General features: G+C 45.9%; 1 protein-coding gene across 4 annotated transcripts in view; it reads left to right on the forward strand.

Annotated features, from left to right (window-relative positions):
* The window catches only part of Erc2 (ELKS/RAB6-interacting/CAST family member 2), a 925224-nt gene that overhangs the window by 771726 nt on the left and 127451 nt on the right, over positions 1 to 26047 (forward strand). The gene's annotated exons all lie outside the window — the stretch shown is intronic.

A 26047-nucleotide genomic window follows, 5' to 3' on the forward strand; every position in this document is an offset into this window, starting at 1 on the left:
ATGCTCTTCCCCAGCACCATACAAAATAATAGTAGTAGTAATAATAAATTATAGGATGAGGAGATGTGGGAGGAGAGGGTGTTGTGGAGAAAAACAAAGTCCCAGAGGTTGTATGAGGCCAACAAATCCCCGGATAGTGGAGAACAATGCTAATATCTCTTGCCACCCCTCCTGAGAGCACCAGGCTTCCAATAGTTTGTCGGTTATGCATGACTCATGGGATCTGGCTATCTCTGGTGCTTGGCTTTCCATCTTGGACTTGAGAGACAGTGATACTGGCCTACAGAAGAAGACTTCAACTCTCTTCTCAGGACCCAGAATGAGAAATAACCAGAAGCAATTTTGAGATGTTGCAGAATTGTCATGATGCCATCTTCTGATTCCAGTTGCAAAATCCATTTCTGAATAGAGTGAGATGGTTTCAAGCTTCATTTCTGTCTCCATTGCTACTTCTCTCTTTTAACTATTCCTTTGGAAGCCATCTATATATTTTATCATCTATCTGAGTAGAACAGTAAAGCTACTGCCCAGAGCTAGAACGTGAACACTGTATCTGTGGTCTTGGCAATCCATATTTTATTGGGGATAAAAATGTCTTCATTTTAGTAATGGAGACAGGTACAAAAAAAAAGTACAGCTGCTGTCCTGAAAAGATTTAGGACTCTTCCCAGCCTTTACATTTGTATCATGAGCCCTGAGGAATGTGCAGCTCTGTTGCCCATGTGGATGTGGGCCTGTTCCTTCAAAAGAGCATCTGTGATCCTCAGAGGTCCAGGGAAGAGCCTCTCACATCTAGGTACCAGTGTGATTTCTGAATGTAGGCAGGCCTGGACTTTGACCCAGCTCTGCTGGGCTATGCTTGGTGACCTGTACAGGAGCCTTAGCTGTCTGGCTCTCTACTTCCTCTTTTGGTGGACGATGTACATGGCTCACCTGGCTGTGCTAGGAATGAGATGAACTGAGCTAGCTATGGTATCTCACCATGCCTGGGGCTCAGTACTAGGTAGATTATCACTGTACTTTTTGCTCCTTGGTCCAGGTCAGTGTAACTGTATCTGCCAGCCGAGGAGAGGGATTGACACTGTGGGGTTAGTGACTTGGGAAGGTGAGACAAAAGGCAGAAGAAAGGAAAATCAAACTGGGAAATCAATTCTTGTGAGCACAGATAAGCCTGAGCTACCTCCATGTCCCTCAAAAAACACACCCTTTTCCAGTTATCTTTTGTTTTTTGTTTTTTTTTTTTTCCCCTTATTTTGTTCTGTCTTTGATACTTGAGTTTTACAGAAGAATTTTTGGTTTGTTCATAGTTTTAACAGTTTCTTTCAGGTGAAAGAAAAATCTAATGAGTAATAACAAAATACCAGTGACTATATAATGAACAGCGGTGACTGTGTCAGGTGGAGGGGAGCAAAGGGCCCTGCTGTCTGTCCAGCTCACCCTGTGCTCCATGTGATGGGCATGGGGCCGCATAGAGAAGACAGGACACTCATGCTGTGTGTTTTCTGGAACCCCTCAGCGTTACCTGGCACCTGGCTCGGTTATGCACCTTGGCTTAGATTCGCTTACCTGGAACCTGAGAAGACATAAACAAATAGGAGTGATCAAAGACCATGGGCTAGTCTTGGGAGGCAGCTCGCAGAGTGTTGTGAAGTTATGCGGCATCCTTTCTCTGCCAGGCCAAGGGCTGGGGTACAGGGAGCACTCTGGCCCTCTCACTCCCTTATCGTTTGCTTCCAAGTGTGATGGTGGTCTGGCCTTGCTTCACCTCTAAACTGATGATCTGTAAGAGGGAGAAAAGAGCAAGCCACGGAAGCTGCAGATGACACTAATTTGGGAGGTGTTGGAAACATCTGTGAGGTTAGAAGAACCATACAAATGGCCCCACAGAGGGTAGAAATGTGGAAGGGGCGAATCTTGGAGGAATCCAGATGTTCACATCTAGTGAAAATAATCAGAGATGCAGATATGAATAAGTGGAGTATGAAATACTAAATTTAAAAAACAAAAAACAACAACAACAAAAACCAACCTCCACACACTGAGAAGTCCAGCCTCCAAGTTTGCCATAGGTCAGAGCAGAGAGAGGCACAGAGTCAGTGTGGAGAGATGCCAGGGTCAGTGAACCCTGACTGCATCGGTAGATACCAGTACAATGGGTGTGACCACTAGTAACAATCCTGCCCGTAACTTTTGTCTTATAGTTAGGACCTCAAACATTGTCTGTTCTGTTTCTCAGAGGATTCCAAGTTCCCAGAAAGATGAGTTTATGGAACACAGGCCCCGGATGAGCTCTGAGCTCCCCCACAGCATCAGCATTTGAATATGTGGGCAGTGTGGCATTTTTTCAGCTACAGTATTCAGGATCCCGTCCTGAAATGCCTCTCAAAGGAACCAGCTCTTGTTCCCAGCCTGACCATCGCTCCTAGGTATTCTCAGAGGTCAGTCTTGCAGCCCTCTGACCAGTGCTCACTGTCACAATCTGGAGTGTAGTTTTCTTTTTGGCTCAGCCTTAACCCTTTTCAAACATCTCCCCAAGCTGCAACAAATGGGAAAGCAAGAAAACACCCACAATAAGAATGAATGTCTCCTGCTATCCTTCCTCTGAGTGCCACCAGGCCTCCCCATCCAGGGGACATGACCAAGAAGAGACTTTATACCCTATGAGCATATACAGGGGGAGAAGGTCCCCCTCAGTCCCAGTCATAGGGGAAGGGAATAAGGGGAAAATGGGAGGGAGGGAGGAATGGGAGGATACAAAGGATGGGATAACAATTGAGATGTAATATGAATAAATTAATAAACTATATTTTAAAAAAAAGTGAGTGTCTCTATGCCCCAGTGGGCGCACCAACCAGGATGGCTGTATTCCCTTCTGCTTTACGGCCTCTCTTGCCAGGTCTTTTCTCATGAGGTGCTCCCATCCCCCTTTCTCTGGAAATGTTTGCCTAAGACACTGCGATGGGAATATATATTCCTTTAGCTTTGTTTCCCAGAATGTACCGTGTTAATAAGAATAACAACAGCACACAACAGGTGAGAGCTGTGGCTGAGCCAAGCCTTAAGGGGTTAAGAGAGGTCTGGGTTTCAGGCCCCACCTCTCTAAGCAGACCATGTTCTGTGCTGGGCCACACTCACCTTACTGCTGCTCCCCAAGTGACAAAAGTCAGTGAAGGGAGACTCTAGGGGGCACCCTCCCAATCCTCTCAGCCTTCCTGCTGGAAGTAAGATGGGCTGGGGCAGCCTTGAATGCACTTGGACCCTGAGTGGTAGACCTGTTGGTCCCCCAGCTGCTGCCTCGTGGGCACCTTGCTCCCTGTTATTATAAAGCAAGTCTCCTTTGCCTCCTGGAGCTGGGCTGTGAGCTGATTCTCCTGGCCGGGCTTCGGCTGCTTTTGATTTTGGTTGGCTTTTCAGTTTCATTTATTCTCTGTTCTCATTCCTTGGCACCAGGCCCTAGCTTGGGAGCATGTTGAAAACATAAGAGCTCCTTCTCAATCTTGTATGTCTAAGGATGGGCCATATGCTGGGACACTAGAGAGCAACCTGCTTTCTTCTGAGGAGGGAGGAGCATGGCCACTGCCTCTACGTTGCCAATCTGCAACTAGGCTCCCAGGCCCTCAGTATAATTAGCATAGTACAGAATTATCTTTCCCTCCTTGGAATGTAGAGTTGAAAGTGTGGAAAGGAGGCACCAGAGGCCAGGAGTAGTGTTGGTCCCTGCTGATATAGGTCTTGGGGCTGGGGAGATTTAATATGCCAGATGAGGTGGTGGTGTGAGACACCCCATCTAACTTTTCCCCTCATTGTTATTCTTAAAAATTATAAATGCACTCACATGTTAATCCAGCTACATGTTTGCTGGCCAGGTGAGTATGTGCTTGGGAATGGCTCTGGTCACGCACCAGAGACCTGCAGAACCATATGTGTTAGGTGTTCCACTGTGAGTGTCTCGCATGAGTGAGGGGTCAGGCTCTGGGAGGAATGAGTTCAGGTCACTGTAGTCTTCTTTGGTCAGGGGGGCAAGCCTGTCCCCAAAAGTTCTCCATCTAGACCCTCATCTTTTGAGAAAGCCATATTGCTCACCTTTGTGGAGAAAATGTCCCATGTTCTGATTTTGTCTAATGTCTCATCCATTCTATGAGACAGGCATGAAGGGCTCACACGCCACACTTGTGTCATGGAGAAACAAAGTGAGATGGAGACAGTTGAGCTGTGTGTGGGGCTTCTGGGGTAGGGCTCCAGGGAATTCAGGTGTGAGCTTTAAACACGAGACCTTTGGGTAGCTGCTACTTCTACTGGCCTGGTAGTTTCCTAAGGGTGTTCTGATTGGATAAGAGTTTCCTAAAATAATCGTAAAGGTACACACAGTCCAAATAAACTAAAATGTAATGGAAGTAAAACAGAACTCCATAGATTTTTACATTGCATATCTTTTGGGGGCCTTGAATGGGCCAGTGACCTCAAAGCAGAACTCTGAAAGACAGGAAGGAAATACTTGGCTTATAGCTCAAGGGATCTTGTCTTCCCAGGCCTTGCATTGAATTTGAAAGCATAGAGTTTGAGAGAACGTGGTGTTTTATCTATAGGTAATGTAAATCCAACTTAAAATGCTATCAGGATAATCTTGCTGCCTTTTGCATTGGGGTTGGGAATAGGTGCAAAGCACAGCAAGGTTGCTCATCTCAAACACTTCTACTCAGCTCAACCATTGTAGTGCCTAAGCAGCCAGCAGCCATAGAATAAAAAACATGGTGAAGTTCCAATATAAATTGCATGGGTAGACAGTGACATGAGAATTTCATACAAATTTCATGAGTCACAAAAGTTCCTTTGATTTTTCTTCTCCCATTGTTTAAAAAGTTCCACCCCTTATTGTTTGCCAAGCATAACTGGTTTTGACCCAGTGTGGTGCTGTTGTCTGTAACCTATCCCGAGGGCTTTCACCTCCTCACCTGGTAGCTACCAGATGGGAGCAGAGAGGGAGGGGGAGCTCCTTGCTCAGCTCATGGGTCTGGAATCTGAAAACCACGCTTGCACCCAGGCATGTCTATCTCCAAAACTGCTCAGTGTTTATCTTGCTTGCTGCATTAGCTCCACTAGCGTCCCTCGAATGGCACCTCCCGATCTCTGCTTCAAGCTCCCCTCACAGCCCCCTCCTATGGGCAACTAAAGAGAAGCCTTTTGGGCTGAGACCATGAAGTAGACCAAGGTTCCTGTCTCCTTCCTCTTCGTCACCAGACTCTTTCCCACTAACTACTTTATTTCCTTACTCTCACACTGTCTTTCAGTATCTCTTCCTCTTCATGGTCATCCTTTTCCATGAACAGAGCAGCCATTCTGCCTGTAGACGTTTTGGGCCATGGAGAACGGGACCTTGGGCATGCTGGAGCTTGACCCTTAGTAATACATTATTTAACACCTTGAATCTCAGTCCCCTGACCTGGAAATGGGGAAGTAGTCTTTCCCTCTCCTCCCACCTGAACTTCTTATAAAGCTCCAGTGAAATAAATATGGGTAGCTTCTTCTTCAAGTGTCCCCCTCCTCTGACACTTATTTCATTTCATGGCAGTGTAGTGTCCGAAGGTCTGGGAGTACTGGTCAGGTGTCCACTGGGCAGTTGAAACACCTGAATAGATATTCATTTTTCTATGCTGTGTTGAGAATGAGCACTCATCTCTCTGCTGTTACTGCTCCATGGTGCACATCTTGCCAAAGGAACAAATGGGGCCCATCCTCTTGTGGCTCCATGCCAAGAATGGGTCACATCTAATTCTCGCAGGGGTGAGCAAGCAGTCTAGGCAATACAAATTGTATACTCACAGGCTCCAAAGCCTATGCCTAGGTGTTCGCAGTAAACTAGCACCATCGGCAGCCTGTTGGAATTAGGCTAGAGGCTTAGAGCTTCCAGGTGTTTGAGAAAGATCTCCCTGTTTTGAAGTCAGGAGAAATTCTAGCACCTACCATAAACCTAGCAGAATTACAAAGAGAATTCCAGAGCTGCTCTTTTTCCTAGTTGCTGGTGGTGTTATCTCCCCTGATCCTGAGTAGATAGAGGAAATGTTGGAAATAGCTTGTTGAGAAAGGCTGGGTTGTATCTCCTTTGCCTGAAGAAAAGCATGTGCACACTTGCTGGTGGTGACGCGTTCTCAGAGAGGCTGTGAGGGATTGTGCAAGCAGGGCAGACTCTGGTAGATGACAGGCCTTTGTGCCTTGGGTTGCATGGCTTCCAGCAGCTGGCACCCCTCAGAAGTTGTGTGAAACTAGGTAGAGCTCCTGGTGCAGACTTCTGAGAGAGGGTTAAGGAGACTTTGTGTGTAAGTCTTAATCTTATTGGGAAATTTTAGGGTGAAAAAAAACCGTAATTATATCTGAAATGCCAACAACCACAGCCAAAAGAATGTCTCCTCTTTGGAAGGTCCTTTGTTGGTGAGATTAAATGCTAAGCCCCTGTGCCCCTGCCTACAAATCATTCAGATTATTTGAAAAGAAATGAAAGACGACACCAGGAGGGAAAAAAGTCACATAGCACAATAGATGAGGCCTAACTAATGCCCACCTGTTTAACAGCTAGCTCAACCAATTTATGCTGACTACTTACTATATTCAACTCAACAGAACCTAGACAAAGTCCCAGCTTCTGAATACTTCACCCAAATAATGAATTTTATTCTTTCTTCTTTGTATTCTTTCTTTTTCCTTTTTTTTTTCTTTCTTTGAGACAAGATTTCATATAGCCCAGGATACCCTTGTGCTTATAGAACCAAAGCTAACCCTAGACTTCTGCACCTTCTGCCTCTCTCCCTCAGGTGCTGAAATTACCAGCTTACACTACCTTAACCAGTGCAATCAGTATTCTTTACCATCTGTCAATATAAGGATATGATCACAGGCCGTTAAAGCCATCCTGGTTACTGCCGGCAACCTCGCATGGCATAACCTAGCATCACGCGTGTTTTTAGACATCAGAATGAGCGGTTCCAGCAGTTGACAGAGAAATTCATGGTGTGGCTTGAACATCAGGACAGGATGAGGAAAAGGGCAAGGTATAGCGGGAGTAAAAGAGAGACAGGAAAGTGACAGGAGTGCTGGAATGTGGGATGGTAGGAGCTGACAGACCGCACTGGCGTCCAGCGAGATGCATAACCATGGAACAGAGTCACAACCCTGAGCTCCATTTGTCTTGGGTGGAAGCTAGCCTACATCAAAGGCTGCCTTTGTCCACACAAACCTGTACTTATTTGTCATTTGTCACCGCCTGTAAGCCCTGAGGTGAAGAGGAGAGGCTAGGTAAGGCGTCTAAGGAGGTGGGGAAGCCTGCATGGAACTTATTTATATATTTTACCACACTACTTTTTGCCTCGCCTTCATTGTTGGATGACTACTAGGAGCCATCATAGAGCAAGCGTTCTGAAGACCCAGGTCCTAAGCATCACGCAAAGTCTGTCCCCACACAATTTCATTTCTAAGCGTTTCTGCATCAGCTGACTTATATGAGTCAGCTGGAAAATCAAAAAGTGAGATATATGCATACATATAAGAAATTACACACCCTATATCTTATATAATACACATAGAATAGTGTATGTTAAGCATTGCATTAAGCACTGCATCTAGCTGACAAAAGCCTATGTCGAGTTATTAAAACTCTTGTACTTGTGGAAAGGGTTGCGAAGTATAAAGGAAGATGAGAGTCAACAGTGTAGTAGGAAGGACAGTAGCCCCGGATGAAGGCTTTAGAAAACCTTTGTTGATCTCAGGCCCAAATATTTTAGAACTGGTTTTGCTTAATGAAAAATAAACAAAAACAAGACAAACAAGGAAGTTAATATCCATTTAATGAGGTTGTCTTGTGAATTAAATCCTTTAAACCATGTAAAATGGCTAACATTGTGAGAGCAGCACGCTAGTTGCATTGATAAATGGAAACCTTTAAGGACAGTCCAAAGATAACTGCCGAGTCCTTTGAAGGACTTTAGAGAGGGTCATGTCAATTATTTGTTCTGCTTGCTTTCAGTTAAAGCAAGAGCTTCTTCCCTGCCGAACCCTCTTGTGTATGTGCAACCATGGAAAGTGCCTAGGCTAGCCATTCTTAATTCTGGCTAAAATAACCACATCACACCAAGCAACTGCTTCAGAAGCCCCACAGTCTGATGCTTGCCTCCCAGGCTCAGTAATAGTAAGGGCAGCTTTGCTGAGCCACTGCAACACCTCACCGCTTAGAGTTTTACCATGTACTAACTTATTACCCACCCCGCACCACCACAGACTCATGAGGTGGGCCCTCTTAGCAGTACTATTTTCAAGATAACTAGAGCCTATGGAGTCCATGAAAGTTGTCCTCAGGAAGGTGCAGACAGTGAACAGTGGGGTTGGTTTCTATGAATGGGCACTTGGCTCTTGGAATCAGTGTTCCTGCTTTCTCCACCTTTGTGCTATTAACAACCAGGACTAGACACTTCTCGGTCTTGCATACGGTATATTGTAGGATGCTTAAGAACATTCATAGGGAGGCTGGAGAGATGGTTCAGCGGTTAAGAACACTGACTACCCTTCCAGAGGTCCTGAGTTCAATTCCCAGCAACCATATGGTAGCTCACAACTACCTATAATGTGATCTGGTACATACTGTATACATAATATATAAAAATCTTTAAGAAAAAAAAAAAAAAAAAGAAAAGAAATTGCCCTGGCTTAAAAAAAAAAAAAAAAAGAAAAAGAAAAAAAAAAAGAACATCCATAGACCTCCAGCTACTGGATCCTAGTAGCATTCCTGCCCCCCAGTGTAACAACCAAAACTGATTCCAAAGATTGGTGAATGTCCCCCTGTGGGCAAAGTCACCCCCAATTGAGGAAACCATGTCTACATGGAGAAGCAATGTACATGTGTGGCCTAGATGAATTCTTGGAATTCACTTTGACCATTGTTGGACTTTGGCCTACTAGCTGAGTCCACCTCATAGACTTTACAGCCAGGAAGCCAGCTGTTCCACCAATCAGAAGAAGGGAGGGGGGCTTTCTAAACACATTGGGATATAGTGTGCACACTAGGGCCTGGTAGACAGAATACTAGTCAGGGTGTATTGCTGGGTGGAGGTACAGAGAGTGGGGTGATGTTCTGAAGAGACAGACACCTGACGCACGAGCGTAGTGGAACCCAGATCCTGCTCTAGACAATGAAGGTATTCCTAGAGTTCACAGGCCTGATTTAAAGCCCACTCCAACCACCAGCTGTTCTCAGAGCCTGGGCCACGTAGTTAATCTAAGCACCTCTGTTTCTTCTCCTAGAAAATATAAGCAGTCTAGTGTCAGTTTCCACCTTATAGTGGTGGTGGGAGTTCCTAAAACCACTCTCTGACATATTATAGGAAGTATATGAAGTGTAGAGTCTTATAACTTGTCCTGTCTACTAGGCCTGGGGCTATGGTATTAAGAGGCTATGAAAATGGGATCTGGACTCCCAAGTATCAGTGCGGTATGGCTGTGTGTTATCTGTGTGATCCTGACAGAGTACCTCAGCCCGTGAGAACCTCCAGCCTCCAGGTCCTCATCCCCAGGCCCTGTCTCCCAGAGTTAATCTTTCTGGACGGGATGACACTTCCCTTTCTCATCTTCCCTTCCCATGGCTGCCACAGCAAAGTACCACACACTTAGCTCAAGATGTGGACAGAGCGACGTCCTCCTAATGCTGAGAGGACATCTCTCTGTTCTGGGCCCCCAGATTTCTGGAGGCTTGTGGACAGTCTTTTCTGTTATTCTTTAGCTTGTAGCCCATCATCCCGGGCTCCACCTTTTATCTTCCTGTGGAGTCCTTCCTGTGTCTGTGCCCCACATCTTCACCCCTTTCCAGAAACACTCCTTATAGACTGAAAGAGTAAAGTCACCTTGAAACGCTCCAGACTCTGCCCGGATGTATCGTTATTATTGCCAGCCAGCCTGTATACAGAATCAAGTTTTGGTGCTGCCAGCCGAGTGGGGATTTGGCATCTGCTGACAGGGCCTCATTTCTCCATCAAGGCTTGCCTCTCTCCATCAAACAGGGACCTGCTGCTAAAGTTTTCAAAAGATTGTTGTGTTGTGAGATTTGAGCAAACTTGATCTTCCAGGTTTAACTTAAATATTGTTTCCATTTTGAAGGCTGTCATGTGGGTGTACCACAAAGCGCTTTTGCTTCCCACACTCCCCAGCCCTGGGTGGAGGTATGTATGCAGTAATAGAAAACCAGGAAGAATGAGGGAGCTTGAAATGGATCCCGGGCTCTAGGCCTGTGCAGAGACAAAGCAGGATGTAAGTAAAACCATTACTTCTCCCTCCTGATCAAAGGCAAGATGCTGTCCCGCCCCCTGCCCCACCACCCAGAAAGCAATTAACACAGCCTGGCGGCTCCTTGATAGTGATGGGGATTCTCAGCTCAGGACCAGTTCTGACTCATGGGAGTTGAAAGTAGGGTACCGCATGTGCCCAGGTTGAAAAATGCAAGTTTACATATAGAATGCATTATGAAGTTCTGGCGAAGGAGTCATGCATGGCAGCTTACCATGTTGTTGACAGATGACTCTGATCATCTGCCTTTGGTGCCAAGGGAGGTCAGAATGGAGCATTGGAGACTAAAAGGTTAACATTGCAGGACTCAAATAGATTTTATAGCCACTGTAATCTTGTTAAATGAAGATTCTGATTCCTCTGGGGGCTGGGTGGAGCCTGATGGTCTGCATTTCTGACAAGCCCCCAGGTAGATTTGCCAGATTTAGAGAGAGAGAAAAAACAAAGAGGGGAAAGTGGAGAGACAGTCCACCCAGCTAGAGTTATGTGTCCTGTGCCTTTCTGGCAGCTCTGTTCCCAGGTGACATCCATGTTGACATGAGGACCACACTTTGAATGGCAAGAGTGTATATCAGAAAACAAACAAACTCATGAAAGTCTGATGAAAAGACATGGCCAAGCTAGTAGATGAGCATCTGGCACATTTTAGAAACCAGCTTGTGGCTTACAGGGTAGTCACAATGCAAAGCAGAACTGGCTACAGGCGGAAGCAAAACAATAGCAGCCAAGAGAAGCATCCATCTTTCAGAAACAGGTCCCTTGCTGTCTTAGTCACTGGGGATCAGTAGGTATAATCTCTGCTTACTTGATTTACTTAGCCACATATTGGATGGGAAAAATCAAAAAATAAAAACAATAAATGACTCAAAAATACTACTTAAGTCCTGAGAACTTTTTGTCACAATCTGCCTTCTGGTCTGGTCCTGCCTCTAAAAGGAAGAGGCCACCATGGCCTTCTTGCAGCCTGGCTCCCTGACACGTGATCTGCACGGTCTGGAAGAGCCTTCCTGTAGAGGAGCAGAGACAAGACTTTTGAAAATGAAGACATATTCTAGCTCCTTTGAGGGTACCGGGCCACCAGATCAGACACTTGTAGATGGCTTGAAGGTTGATGCAGGAAGGGAGCTCAGCCTGAATTTAGGATTTCCTCTGCCAAGGGGGTAGCCATTGCAGAGAATCAGCTCCCCTGAGCCCTCCTGCTGTGTGCGGCATAAGAGGTAGATCCCACAGGGATGCACATGGTTACGATCTGGTTTGTAGGATCTGGTTTTTCAGAGCCCTCTTTGTTTTCTTCTATTTTTAAAATGCAGCAAGGTTGCCTACATTCCAAATCTTCCTTGCTTGCGTTCTATAATGAAAAGCATTTCCTTCCTGCCCATCCACAGTAAAGACTAGGTAGAATCTTGTCTTTGTGGTTTGAGTCATGAGTTTAGTAGACTTGATTTCATTGGTGGAGGGGGGCATACTTTCCCATCTTGGACATAACCATTGGCTTATGCTTTCAGTGTGTATTGAGCACCTACTGTGTGCTGAATCTAAAGGGCAGCACCTCCCCTACTGCCTCTCTGGTTAGCTCCAGAGCCATCTACCAGTGATTTTACACTTCGCTTCAGCAGCAACAGCCCCTGGTGGTCAGTCGGTGCATGTGCCCTTTCTGTGTATCTACAACATATGTACATTTATAAACTTCATGTAGTATGTACCACATTGTATGATGCAGGTTTCTGGTGGTTTTCATTTTTCTCTTCACAGTTTCTCTGGATAAACTTTCTACTTCACAACGCTCAATCCATCTCATTGTTTCCTATTTGCCACAATAAGTATTTTATTTATTCATTCACTTTATTCATTCATTCATTCACTTTATTTATTTATTCACTTTATATCCCAATCTTAACTCCTTCCCTTCTTCCCCCCCCCCTTGGTTTCACTCTCCCTCCCTCTTCCCCTACCCCTGTCCCTCAGAGAAGGGGAACACCCCACCACCAACCCATCCCAGCTCATCAAGTTTCATCAGGACCAAGCACATCCATTTCCCAAGGCCTGGCAAGGCAGCCCTGCCAGGGGGAAGTGATCAAAAAGCAGGAAACAGAGTCCATGTCAGAGAAGGCCTCTGCTCCTTTTACTAGGGGACCCACATGAACCCTGAGCTGCCCATTGACTACATCTGTATAGAGGACCTAGGTCCAGCTCATGAATGGCCCTTGGTTAGTGCTTCAGTCTCTGCAAGCCCCTCTGGGCCCTGGTTAGTTGGCTCTGTTGCTCTTCTTGTAGAGCTTCTGTCATCCGCACGTGGTTCTATCCTTCTCCCCACTTTCCCACAAGACTACCTATGTTTTGCCCAATGTTTGGCTGTGAGTCTCAGCATCTGTTTCAATCCACTGCCGGGTGCAGCCTCTCAGGGGATAGCTATGCTAGGCTCCCATCTGCAAGCATACCAGAGTAATGTTAAGAGTGTTACGGGTGGTTCTCTCCCATGGGGTGGGTCTCAGGTTGGGCCAGGCCTTAGTTGCACAAGTCCCTCAATCTCTGATCCATCTTTATCCATGCACATCTTGTAGACAAGGTAAATTTTGATTTAAAGTTCCTGTGGGTGGGTTGGTGTTCCCCTCCCTCCACTAGGAGTCCTGTCTAGGTAGAGGGTGCCCTCTTCTGTCTCCATAACCACTGCTACTAGGAGTTTTCAGCTAGAGTTATTCCCATATCATCCCAGAAGCCTACCCTATCTTAGGTCTCCAGATTGTCGCAGAGATGCCTCCACCCATGGTTTTTCTTCTCTATGCAGGCCTTCTGTCGTCCTGCCCACACTCTCCCCAGGTCTGATCCCCACACTCATTTCTCTCTGCACTCCCTCTTCTACCTTGTTCTCTCTCTTCAACCACTCCCACTGTCTATTCTATTTCCCCTTCTGAGTGAGACTTAAGCATCCCCACCTTGAGTCTTCCTTGGTACTTCTTTGGATTTGTGAATTGTAGTATGTTTATCCTGTACTATATGGCTAAAATCCACTTATGAATGAGTATATAACATGCATGTCTTTCTGGGTCTGGGTTACCTCACTCAGGATGATCTTTTCTAGTTCCATCCATTTGCCTGCAAATTTTATGATCTCCTTGTTTTTAATATCTGAGTAGTATTCCATTGTGTAAATGTACCACAGTTTCTTTATTCATTCTTTGGTTGAGGGACATCTAGGTTGTTTCCAGATTCTGGCTATTATGAATAAAAGTGCTACATACATAGTTAAGCATATGTCCTTGTTGTATGGTGGAGCATCTTTTGGGTAGCGCAGGAGTGGTATAGCTGGGTCTTGAGGTTGAGCTATTTCCAATTTTTTGAGAAAGTGCCAGATTGATTTCCAAAGTAGTTGTATAAGTTTACACTCCCAACAGCAATGGAGGATTGTTCCCCTTGCTCCACACAAACACAACAACAATAATGATAACAATAATAACAACAACAACAATAATAAAAATAATAAAAGCTGCAAAGGACTTATAGACTTATATAAAAAGAACTTCCCCTTACTGAAGCGCACAGTTACTATATACTTAAATTGTTGTTCTTGTTAGGACAATTGAGAATGGAGTTAACATTCTAGTATGTGAATTTTAGGCAGATTTGCAAGTATTTCTTCAGAACAGAGACCCGATATTTTAATTTTCCATGTGAGATGGATCTGAAAAACTGATGAGAACATGGTTGTTTGCCAGCTGGAAGATGCATTCTGATTGGAATCTCAAGGTTCTCAGCCCACGCTGTCCTGTAGGGATTAATTCAGCATCCACATCCCACTGGGTGACATTCTCAAGTCTGGAGTCAAACTTCATGGATTAAAATCTTTAAATTTACAATATTTAAATGCTAGGAAATGGTATGAGTCTCATTGAAGAAAAGATAGAAAAGAATAAAGAGGATGTCTCTGATAGATGATTTTTTTAAGTTATTTTATTTTTGTACATATACTTTTATATTATTACATATATATATATATATATATATGTACAATAGATTATCTATAGCAAGAAGAACCATGACACAATCAGGAATTATATAACTACCTTCTTAGTGTTTTGGCTATTTGTATTTGACAGCCTTGAAGAAGACATCTTTCCTATCTTGATGCATCTAAATTTCTGAATGTAAATCAATCTCCATCACATATTGTCATTATCAACTTAGAACAACTATATAGACCTAAAATCATCTTAACCCCAAAACAATTAAGCTTCATTGTAAAACTAAGCTACCTGGTCTTCAACTTCCTCAGAGACTTGAGAAGGAGTAAACTTGATTATCTGAGTATGCCAGGAGTGCAGGTTAGTAGCTTTCCAAATGAAAAGATGACAGAGACAGTTTTCTACCTGAATAGTCACCCAAAACTCTTAAAAACTCCAAACTGAACTGTGCTTCATTCTTCCAGGGAAGGAGAGGGGCTCGCTCTTCTTGGGGGGAAAACAAAAATAAAAAACAACGTTTAAAAAGTTTCCAGCTAAGCCAACCCCAGAAGTGACAAAAGCCAAGCATATACTGTGTGCTGTGCTGTGTGGATTTTTTTTTTTTATTCAGTTCTTAAATCCGGCGTGTAGGGCTTAATCAACAGAATATAAAGATTCCACCCTACAACTTCTACCCTTTGGTTATTTAGTCAAAACTTAGTCACGTGTGATGTGCAGGGACTTTGCAGATAGAATGAAAATTTCATTTTAGTGTGCTATTAAGGAGCTAACCTGTTTTCAAATGGACTATTCTGGAACATTTAGGTAGATATTAACCCTGTACAGTGGAGGAGGAGGTTGAAGCTGAGGGCAGACACTCAGCAGGATAGCACGTCATGTGCTTTTCTAAAGCCTGGGTTGGATCCATGGCACTGAAGGAGAAAGCAAAATACAAGAGAAAAGCAGAGAGGGGAACTATGGAAAGGCAGGGAAGAGAAGTGTGGAATAGAAACAGAGAGCTCCAAGCAAGGAAAGGGAAGCTCCTTGAGGAAGGGACCCTCCGCCAGAGCTTGTGGGTGGCCTCTAGAAGCTGAGAATGCCTCCAGCCAACCACCAATACCCAGAAGTGTTGCAACCACATGGAGCGGAGTGCTGCCAATGACCTGAGAGAGCTGGAAAGTAGTGTCATTCTCTGAGTTCCAGAAAACATGACAGTCTGGCTGACACCTTGCTTTTGGCCTTATGAGACCCAGAACAGACAAATAGCTGAGCGGCCACTGTGCCATATTTCTGTCCCAAAGAACTTGGGAGTGAATGATAAATGGTGGAGTGGTGGTGTTAAGCTCTTAAATATGTGGTAATTTTTATGATAGCTACAGCAAAGTTGTACGCACGGTTGGGCTAGCATCCTAGTGTTGGGCAGAGCAGAAATGGGCGGTGAGATGGGCTGCCGCCTTCTCCTTCTCTCTAGCTAATGAAGCAGGGAAGGCTAGTGTTATGCCATCAAGGGAAGAAATGTGTCTAAGTGTGGCCAGCATGGCAGGCTGGAGTGTGTGGTTCTTGCACCTTATTCTTAACAGCAGCCCTACAAGAACTGATGCTTCTTATTGTTTTATTTTTATTGGTTTTACTGTTGTTTCAGTATTATATTTAACTAGGAAGAATTGTGATGGTCACAGAGGTTAGGTCAGGTCCCTGGCCAGAAGACAAGGGACAGGGCTGTGACTCAGCTTGCATCAGTAGGACACCACACTCGGCCTTCAGACATGAACACAGTACAGCACTCCAGTAAATATAAAACTAATGTCTTCCCATGTGTTCAACTGTCCCAAACACTCACCAACAAGGAGGCCTTTCATCATGTCAAGCCATCAGCCTTGCTTTGACACCCTTGGAAAATTACACCATCAGATTCTGAGCAAAGAAAGGGCGAGGGAATCAAAGTTAGATGGTCAGAGAAACAAGAACCCTCCCACCTCCCTCCCCAAGTTGAAGATAATGCACACTCACATTCCTCTAGATTCCATGGGGATGCCTTCAGCTCTCGATTGCGTCAAAGACTGTGCCTTCTTCAACACCAGCCACTCAATTCCAGGGGTGAGAGGGGAAATGGAGACATGTGTGTACCTTGGTCATAACATCAGGAGCCAAAAGGAATGTCAAGTGAAAATGATTGCTCAATATTACTGTCACTTTATCTCATGAGGGAGGACTCTGCTGTGCCAATGTGACCTCAGTTGCCTTTATAAGAAGAGTGTGATCTTAGATTCAGCCAGGGATGGTCTGAGCATGGCTTTGCACCTCCTTGTCCTCATTCATTCATGTATTTAAATGTGTAAAGGAGATGAACTGGAAGCTGAGCATGCTGTGAGGAGCAGAATGAGCCCCTTACCCAGGCCCGATCATTGCAGCCCAGCACTGGAGGGCATCTGGATGCCAGAGTTAGACCCCTGAGCTGGAGGTGAAAGGAAAATCAGTGTTGTCCAGGCGCATGGAAAGTAGAAAACAATGCCATGATATATATGGAATATGTATCTGACATATATGGAAGCATAGAAATGTATATGAACATATCTAGACTGCAGAAGGCAAAGAGACAGAATGGCCAAGGCCAAAGAAAACAAACAACTTAACCAAAAAGCTCCAATCTAAACTCCTGTCAGCTCCAGAAATAACAAAAACCAGGCACATAATGTGTGTGTTGCGTTGACATGGGTTTTTGAATCAGTTTTCAAATGCACTGAATAGAAGGTAACAGGCAGAATTCTAAAGATGTTGCCAGTTCCTCTGAGGATAAATAGCAGAAAAGCATTCTACTATTTAGGAGAGAATAAAGCTGGGCATGGTGGCGCAAGCCTTTAATGCTACTACTTTGGAGGCAGAGACAGGCAGATGGAGGTGAGTTCGAGGCCAGCCTGGTCTACCAAGTGAGTCCAGGATAGCCAGGACTACACAGGGAAACCCTGTCTCGAAAAACAACAAACAAACAAACAAACAAAAGAGTTGCCTATTTAGACGAGAGTAAGTTTCCATGTAAGGGAATGCACAAGGAAACCCTGAGCAGTGGCGCTTCAGAACAACTGCCCTGGCAGGGAGAATCGGCTTTGGTATGGGAGGACTAGCAGAGGCAGAGACCGCTGAGATAGTGATGTGTAAAGGGTAGGTTATATTAGTGCTGAGCAATACAGCAGGACTACAAAGACAGCTGCAAGGAGGGACCAGTGAGGTTCAAGTGTTATGAGGTCGGAGAAGAGTTTATGGCATCAGCCGGCAAACAGGTCTTCCTTCTGGGGCAAGGGGCAGCGCTTTGATTGGCTCCTCAGTGATTTCAGAGCAGGTTACTCCTCTGAGGCGTTTTTGGAATACGATGACAGAAGAACAAAAGCTTTCTAGAAAACAAAGCCCAAATCCTCACAGAAACAGGAAAAGCTACAGTTTCAAATGTCCTATGGGGCCAGAGGCATGATGATGTCTCCACAGGTGTCCAGATTCTTGACATGTCACAGCAGGGCTGCCAGGAGGCTGGAGTCAGCAGGTCAGAGAGCTTGGGTGGCCCTTGCTGGGTTGCACACCTCTGGCTGCTATAACCTCAGTGCGAAGCTCATCACAGGCTGACAGGTGAAGGGTACTCATATGGTTCCTATCCTCTTGTGATGTAGTGTGGGGGTCCGGGGTGTAATGGTGGTATACGGATGTCCTCTGCTTTGACCCGCCCATTACTTTTCTCTCCCTCTTCTGATACTAGCAGCCGGGTTTTCTTTAAGAGGTTCTGTTTGGCCTCTGCAGTGCTAGAGTTCATCCTACAGCCAGTTCTGTGTCACTGGCTCATGGTAGCCTGTTGGGGTCTACTAGGGTTTTCCCCTTCTGAGAAAGACAGAGAGGCCATCATAGGTAGGGCATAGCCTGACCCCTAAGTCTGAATTCTGAAACATTCTTTGGAACTGGAAGACAGGATGAGAAACCATGGAGTGTCGCAGGCTCCAGGGGCCACCACAGGAAGATCAGCCTGCCTGAGGATGAATATAGAAGGAGAGAGATGTAGACATGGGTAATTAGAGGCAGACACAGATTTTGAGAGATATCAATCTCAAGGACTTAGCTACAGAGACCAATTAGACACTTTTTGCCATAACTTAGATTGGGTCTAGAAGAATAGAAATTGCATTCGTTATTGTGTCCTAGTTCAAGTCAGTTTATCAAGTAGCTGAAATGCATGGAGTAGAGTCACATATCAGAACTATAGAGAAAAGTGTAAGGTTTGGTGTAGTCATGACAATAATGATATAAATAGTGATTCCATTTGAGGGGCATTTCCCCTACTTTCACGTTTCTTAGCACTTTGCACACATTATTTCATTTGATTCTTTGAGCAAATCTTTATGTTAGAATAACTACCTGCCTTTTTCAGAGAAGGACACTTTGACCTAGAGACTTAATAAATTAAATTGTAATAAAATAATGATAAAGGTTAATAATAACAGCTAGTGATAGACGTAGGTGATAAGCTGCCGTGTACTGTGTGCATAAGTCTGGATCCTTAACCAATTCGCTGTCTTGTCTCCCTCTTTCAGGTAACTTACACTGTGTTCAGGGAGACAGAAAGGAAATACTTTGTATAGTCAGAGCAGATGAGATTAACCCCCCTCACTACACACACACACATACACACACACACACCCAAATACACGCGTGCATGCACACACGCATGCACCAAAGACCTGAAAATCAGGGAAGCAAGACTATCCAACTTTCAGAGCACGGCTGAGTGGATCAGAGTAGAGATCTGTTCAGTTGCCCTAAAGAACTGGAGTGATGGGAACATATAGACAAGAAAGAAATGCACGCATAAGAATCACCATCCTACTAAAGGAGCAAAAAGTAACAAGGGCAGAGAGGATTGTGGGAGATATGCATGTTAGCACTACTCTATGGCATTTCCCAAAATCCAGACCATCCCTGCAGGGTAACGAGTGGGGAAGTGGGGCCACAGAATACATCAGTCACTTCCCACGAAAGCTGCCATCCCACTGTGAATCAGGACAACGGGTCCCTGAGCCAGGTGCCCTCAAATGGCTAATTTGGCTAACACTCCACATTCTTGGACCATGCCACGCTCCTTTTCATCACCATCTGTCCCACTTGTGCTCTTAAGCCATTTTTAAGCCTCTGCTCATATATTTAAGCCAGTGCTTCTGTAGGGAGAGGACTGTGCTTGCCATGCATACTTATTCCCGCTTCTGCATGGCCCACAGCCACTGTAAATGAAACTGGCTTTCACCATCCAACCAGGTTTCCCTGCAAGCTCCCACAAGGAGAGACTGGCTTGGTCTGAAGCTGGCAAGTGCTGAGCTCCATATATCTGTCCCAGTAAAATATCCCAGGGGCCTCTGGTTTGTACTGTTGACTGACGAGGTCTCACCACTTTGAAGGCTGCTCTTTGAGAGATGGAGTTCCCCTTGGCTCTGACAAGTCTAGCTTTGGAACCTCCCAGACTCAGGGTCAGGCCTGGATGATGATGTCATGGTATCTGTTTACATTGTTGTCTCCCCTGAACTCACCATCGCCCTGGGTAAGAGTTCAGCCACTACACACACACACACACACACACACACACACACACACACACACACACACACACACACACAACAACGTGCACATTGGAGTTATAAGGAACTTGAACTAGCATCCCAGCTTCATTTTTACTTGTGGTTTCAACATGTTTTCCAGCTTTCTGAGGTCGGGGTTTCTTATGTGAAACATGAACATAATAGCAGAAAGTATCTTGTAGCTAGTTCATGAGGACCAAACAGAAAAGGGAAGGGATTAGCCTGAAATAGACCCACTTGCCAGCTATGAGCAGGTTTCCCCTGACATGCTGCCCACATCCCTGGCCAAGCCATCACTGCCCACATGTTTTCCTATGTACAGTCTAGACCTCATTGTTCCATGCAGTGCTATGAGCCCTCAGGGGGAAAAAAAAAACAGATTCTTATGGTAAATACCACCTGGTTTCATAGCCTACGTAGCCTCAGGATTCAAGAGTAAAAATGTCCCTTGGGGGAGTGACCCAGGGTGGGGGGTGGGTAGGTCCACCTCGACGGACAAGATAAAAAAGCTTTTCAAGCCAACTTCAACCCCAACCCCATGTGCCATAAGAAAATACAGGCCCAGGATAACTGGAACCGCCTTCAACCAAGAATTTAGATTCACTTGTTAAAATCTTTTAAACACTGCAGGCCCGTGTGCCTATCTGCCAGGAACAATCATAGGGCTCTAATTTACAGGCTCTGTCTTAAAAGCTGGCCAGGACTGTGGTAGGAAGATTCTGAACGGGGCCCGCATAAACAGATCCTATGACAAGGATGTGATATAGACAGTTGGCAGTAGCGGTGTGTGATTGAGGAAACACCAAGAGGGCAGTGTGGAACAGGGCAGGATGGGAGGGCAAGCAACACTTGCAGATAGGCCTGCTGGGGATTCTAGGGGATACGTGGTGTACTAGCCTGAGCATCATCCATCAGAAAAGCAAGGAGATGGCATACACACCCTCTCCCACTCCTGTCAGTCACTATCTGGGCTCTGTTCTTGGAAGAGGGGACAGGACAGGACAGGAGATGGGCACCTTTGGTGTCAGGAGAAAGGCAGAAGGAGCAAAATTAGCACTTCATTTTGCATTTTCAAACTCTCCCTGCATCCTGGCAGTAGAGGCAGATGGCAGTGGGCCTCACACTGGCCTCAGTTTGCATCATCAGATGAGGCTTCTAACATACGTTTCTGGTCTCCTTTTCTGTGCCAAAGCAGGAGCTAGGGCAGAAAGATATGGGAGCTCCTGGCAGGAATGACCACTGCCGGGCTTGCCTCTCAAAGCTCTGCCTGTCAATTATAGGAAGATCTGCACCATTCCATGGGCCCGCACTATCTTCCATCAGGGTCTCTGGGGACGACCCTGCACCCGTTTTCTTCAGAGTGGTTCAAATTGTTTTATGTCTTCCTAGCTGCCAAGTACAATGTCATAAGCAATAAATAAATAAATTGTTGGCCTATATGGAAAGCATATTTTGTCCAGATGCATCCTTGAAACTTCAGCATAAACCATAAAAGTCAGTTTGGAAACTGCACTCTAAAAGCTTAGGGAAAGTAGGCTCACCGGAAAAGCAATTTGATTGGCATGTGCTACTACCCAGCACCCGGTCTCCTTCCTGCTGATGGGCCAGGACATCTGTCTTCTGAAAAACTGAGCTTGTGCATGCTGAGTACGGATGGCCCAGCAGAATGGCCTGGCTCAAAGGGGGAGTGAAGATGTGGGCATTGCTCAGCTGGGGCTCTGAGACCTGTGACCAGTAGGTGTGGGATAAGCCTCACTTACCAACAGGACTCAATTCAGCAGCTTTTTCTGGGGTGCAAGCTATTCTCAACTGCCTTGATTCTCCTGGATGCAGAAGGCAAGACCAACGTGATATGTAACCAAGAATGAGAATGGCTCCAAACCAGGAAGGAAGGTAGGCAATCCTAAGACTGTGTGGACACTGTGAGACAGGGGTGAGTCAGCAGGCAGGGCATCCAAGAGAGGAGATGTAGCCTGGAGGACAAAATCTCCATGCAGCACTCACCCCATGTGACTAGATCTGCCTGTGCCAGCTGGCTGAGAATGCTTCACACTGCCCTGCCCTCTCCATTGTTTCTTAAATGACAAGCTTATATATAAAAAAAAATGTTGGCTAGACTAGAGATGAATGAGTAGAAAAGTGAAAGGTCCTCTAACATCCGTAAGCTCCTCCCAACCAGTCTTGACTCTCAAGACTCACACACAGTAGTGTTTGTACATCCATGCATACTCACAAGAGCAGACACACACACACATACACACACATGCGCGCGCACACACAAACACACTGTATCTTTTTTTTTTTACGAGATTTAAGCTATGCTATAAAAATCATTCATAAGTGTCTCTCTTATAGTCCTAATTTATGGCTATCTTTTCACATCGATACAGTCCTGGCCATTGCTTGGGGTGTGGTTTGGATAAGTTACAGTGATCCTTTGACTTTTTTCACCTGGCGCTTCTAGGGTCACTCCCCCAAAGGCCAACCTATTGCCAACGATGCAAAAGGTCTGCAGCACACGCCATCAGTGGTGTTGTGAGTGGGTTATCTTTTATCATCCACCTGTCGAATTCAGTAGAATTTACAATTTTGTAGGAATTTGAGAAAGACTGCTTATAAAAAATGGTGATTTTGATTGAAGTATATATGTGTATGGCTAATATAATGGCATTTAGGAGACAAAATGGTATGCCTAAGGAAAACTAAATATGTCACTTTGATAATTGTTTTTCCTAAAGGAACTCCTTCATCCACTGGCAAGACTTCTTTGTAAGTATGCGTGTGTTTCCATGCGCACGCGCGCGTGTGTGTGCGTGTGTGTGTGTGTGTGTGTGTGTGTGTGTGTGTGTGTCTGTCTGTCTGTCTGTCTTGACTCTGGATGATGAAGGCCATGGTGCCAGGTTCCAGTGTTGACAGCTTCCAGGATATGACCTTTGGCAATGTGCTTAAATGTCTCTGTGCCTCTTCCTCCTCATTTCTTGATGCACAGCAATGACAAAACTCACTTGAGTGGTAAACATGACCAGAGGAGGGGGTGCCGCAGAAGCCCTCTTACCGGACACTAAGTGTCTCCAGGCAGGGAGCAGGGAGCCAAAGCAGGCAAAAGGGTTGTGAGTACAAGTAAGAACACAGGTCTCATCAGACACGTGGGTGGGCAGGTCCTGGTCCAAGAGGTGCAGACACCTTTGTGAATGCTGGCCTTCTTCTCCCAGCCAGATAGATAGTCGGGGAAATACTGGAAAACAAAATACATGGCGAACAATCGTCGCAGTCAATGGTCAGCTGCAATTGTGTCACGGTGTCTTAGAGGAAGTCCTGTCTGGACCCAGACCAGAGCCTGACTTCCAGCTGTGGGTGATAAGTAAACACAGTCCGCTGCGCTGTGTGGCATGTGGCTATTTTTTAAAATCCAGGCAGATGTGTCCTATTTACATTGAAGCTGTCATGCGATTTAGTGAAGGCCCACAGGATCTGCAGGAAGGCGGGCCTCCGGCTCTGGCATGTTCACTGGGGAAGGCATGGCCCATCTCCTCCACAGAACTGTGGCATTGTGGTCCTGGTGGGAGGGTGTGTGAAGATGTGAGCTCTTGTTGGCCAGCCGCAGAGTCTGCTGACCATGCAGGCTTTGAGCTGATGTCAGGAAGCTATGATGGGACGGGCGAGGGTCGGCACCGCTATAATTTTGACATTTTTGCAGTCTGTGGAAAGTCTTGAATCTTTAACAGGTATGAAAATCCCCTCATTTGGTACAAGCTTGTGCATGGCAGATTGAGGCTGAATTGAACACCAATTAGAGAATACTGCCTGCTCTCCCTTTTCCCTGAGTGTGAAGTTTCCTTGGCAAAATAACTTGTTTGGCTATAATTTTCAGATGCACCCCTAACCGACCTACGCCTATGGACTGACTGTTAGAGGGAGACAATGGAGGTCTGAGCCTGGGAGTGAAAACAAGGGATGGGGTATTTGAGGTTCATCCATATGCTAGAGAGATCAAGGTCTGGAAAGGTGGGAAGGCCTGCTTGGGATGTCCCAGCGGAGAGTCCACGGCCTCCACAGGTACGATTTCTGCTAGGCATTGTCATTTCTAATGATCTTTCTCTCAGGTGACACATGTGGAGGGGACGACATCAGTGATTTGAATGGACTTTAAAATTCCTGATGGTTAGTCCCTCCTAGATGGGGAGGGGGAGGGGAACCCTTGATGATGCCATCAGACTCCTTGCCATCAGATGCCAAGAGACTCCTTGGCTCAAGAAGAGCAATCTGGATTCTGATCCCCAGGAAGGACCTGTGGAGTCCAGCAGGGGGGCACAAGCACAGGCCCCACCCCACCCATGCCCCCTTTATAGTAGCAAAGACAGAGTGCACACAGTGTGCTGTGACGGGGGCATACAAGCTTCTGGATCAAGACTAGAAGAAGGAGTGCCGGGGCATGGTTCTTCATTTTGTGGGGGAAGGGGGGAGCTTCCAGCATGCTCTATCAGCCATGGGCCTGGAAGTGGCAAGCAGACTTGTCTGTCTCTTCACAGAGATCAATCACCCTCGTATTCTAATTGAAATTTACTAAGCGCCTGTTTCTTGCCAAGTCTTTGTGCCAGGTAAAGAAGCAGTAAAATACAGAGCAGTTGACAATATCTGTCCTTGGGGGTGGAGGGAAAAACATCCAAATCAGACACTAACAAGTAAATGAACAAGGGAGGGCATTTTAAATAGTGGCGAATACAAAGAGAGGGGAGTAGATGAGACAACACAAGGATACTCTCTCAGATAAGATCTCCTGAAAGGCTGATGTGAGGAGGCTCCCAGACTGGGAAGGAGCCAGCGCAAAGGAGATACAATCCACAGATCAAGGGAAAGGTGGTGTGAGATGATGCAGGAAAGGTGGGCCAAGCGTGTGCTCTACAGGAAGCCTACTAATGTTCTAGCAGGGCCAGGGAACTACAGAGGTATGTAAACCTTAGAATGCTGTGCTGAGCATGGGAAGAGACAGAAAGCATAACAGTCCCCATGTCGGGACGTGGCATTTCAGGGGTGGGTGTGGGGCTCCCTAGAATGATGGCCTCTGAATTCCACACGGGTGACAAATGGGTAGAACTGAAAGGGGATACACTCCTTCATTTCCCCATGTGGAAACTGAGGCAGTGGCCGGTGAGGGCAGTGGGAGGGTTGGCCCAGATGTAGAGTGCTCAATCCTCTCCCCTGCCAGCCTCTGCCTCTGTGTCCACCAGCACATCCCCCCAGTGGCCCTGTTCCTCATCAGAGAGCACTTTTGCAGTTTGTTTTCAGTAACTTGTGAAAAGGCAGTCACCTTGAGTGACTTCTGCTTGACAGACATGTCAGCATTGTCACTATTTATTCCAAATAGCAGTGTCACACGAGAGGGGTACCTCTGCTCCATGGGAAAACAAAAAAAGACAATGAAGAGCTATTTGCCAGTACAAGAATTCAGGTTCAGCTTGGCCCCTGGCTATGGCCTTGACCAAGTCCTGTTCGCTTTCCTCTGGACCTACACTTCCTCGGGTATAGTATGACAGTACAGAATATAACTGTTATCCTAAGGTGAGAAATTTTTGAACTAAGACAGTTAAACAAATTATCCATTATAGAACTTCTTGGGGATTTTAAATATGCAAATGAGCACAGCCAGACTCCAGGACATACGCGCATGCTGATCTATGTCCCTGCAAGTGTTCACAGATGTGCACCTGCAAGTGGCCCTGGGACACCAAACAGGAGGTAGGTGACACCTTGTAGGACAGTCCCAAGACTGTGAAATAATCCTGAGGTTCTAAGGTCTTTTGTGTCCTTTTCTGCCCGCCCTTTATACTAGCATAGAGTGACAGATGCCCCCGTGTCTCCGCAGTATGTTCCCCTCTCTGACCCCCAGGGACCCACGAGGCTGTCCTGGAAGGAGCCAGACTTCTCTGTTCCTTGGTCACTTGAAGCTCTAGGTAGGCACCTCTACCACGGAGGGAAATGTTCCTGTCCCCTGCATAAGCCGTGCAGGCATGGTCCTCAGACAAGCATGACACCTCTCCTGACAGGCTTACTTCAGGCTCCTCACTCCCTCTGAGGAACTTTCTCTGGCCATTTCTTTATAGTTGTCTTCCCTTGCTGCATCCCATGTTGCTCATGAGTTACACCCCTCTGCCCAAGACAGACACATAGACCTGAGGCCTTTCT

This window comes from Acomys russatus, chromosome 3 (assembly GCF_903995435.1).
Source record: "Acomys russatus chromosome 3, mAcoRus1.1, whole genome shotgun sequence".
NCBI lineage: Eukaryota > Metazoa > Chordata > Mammalia > Rodentia > Muridae > Acomys > Acomys russatus.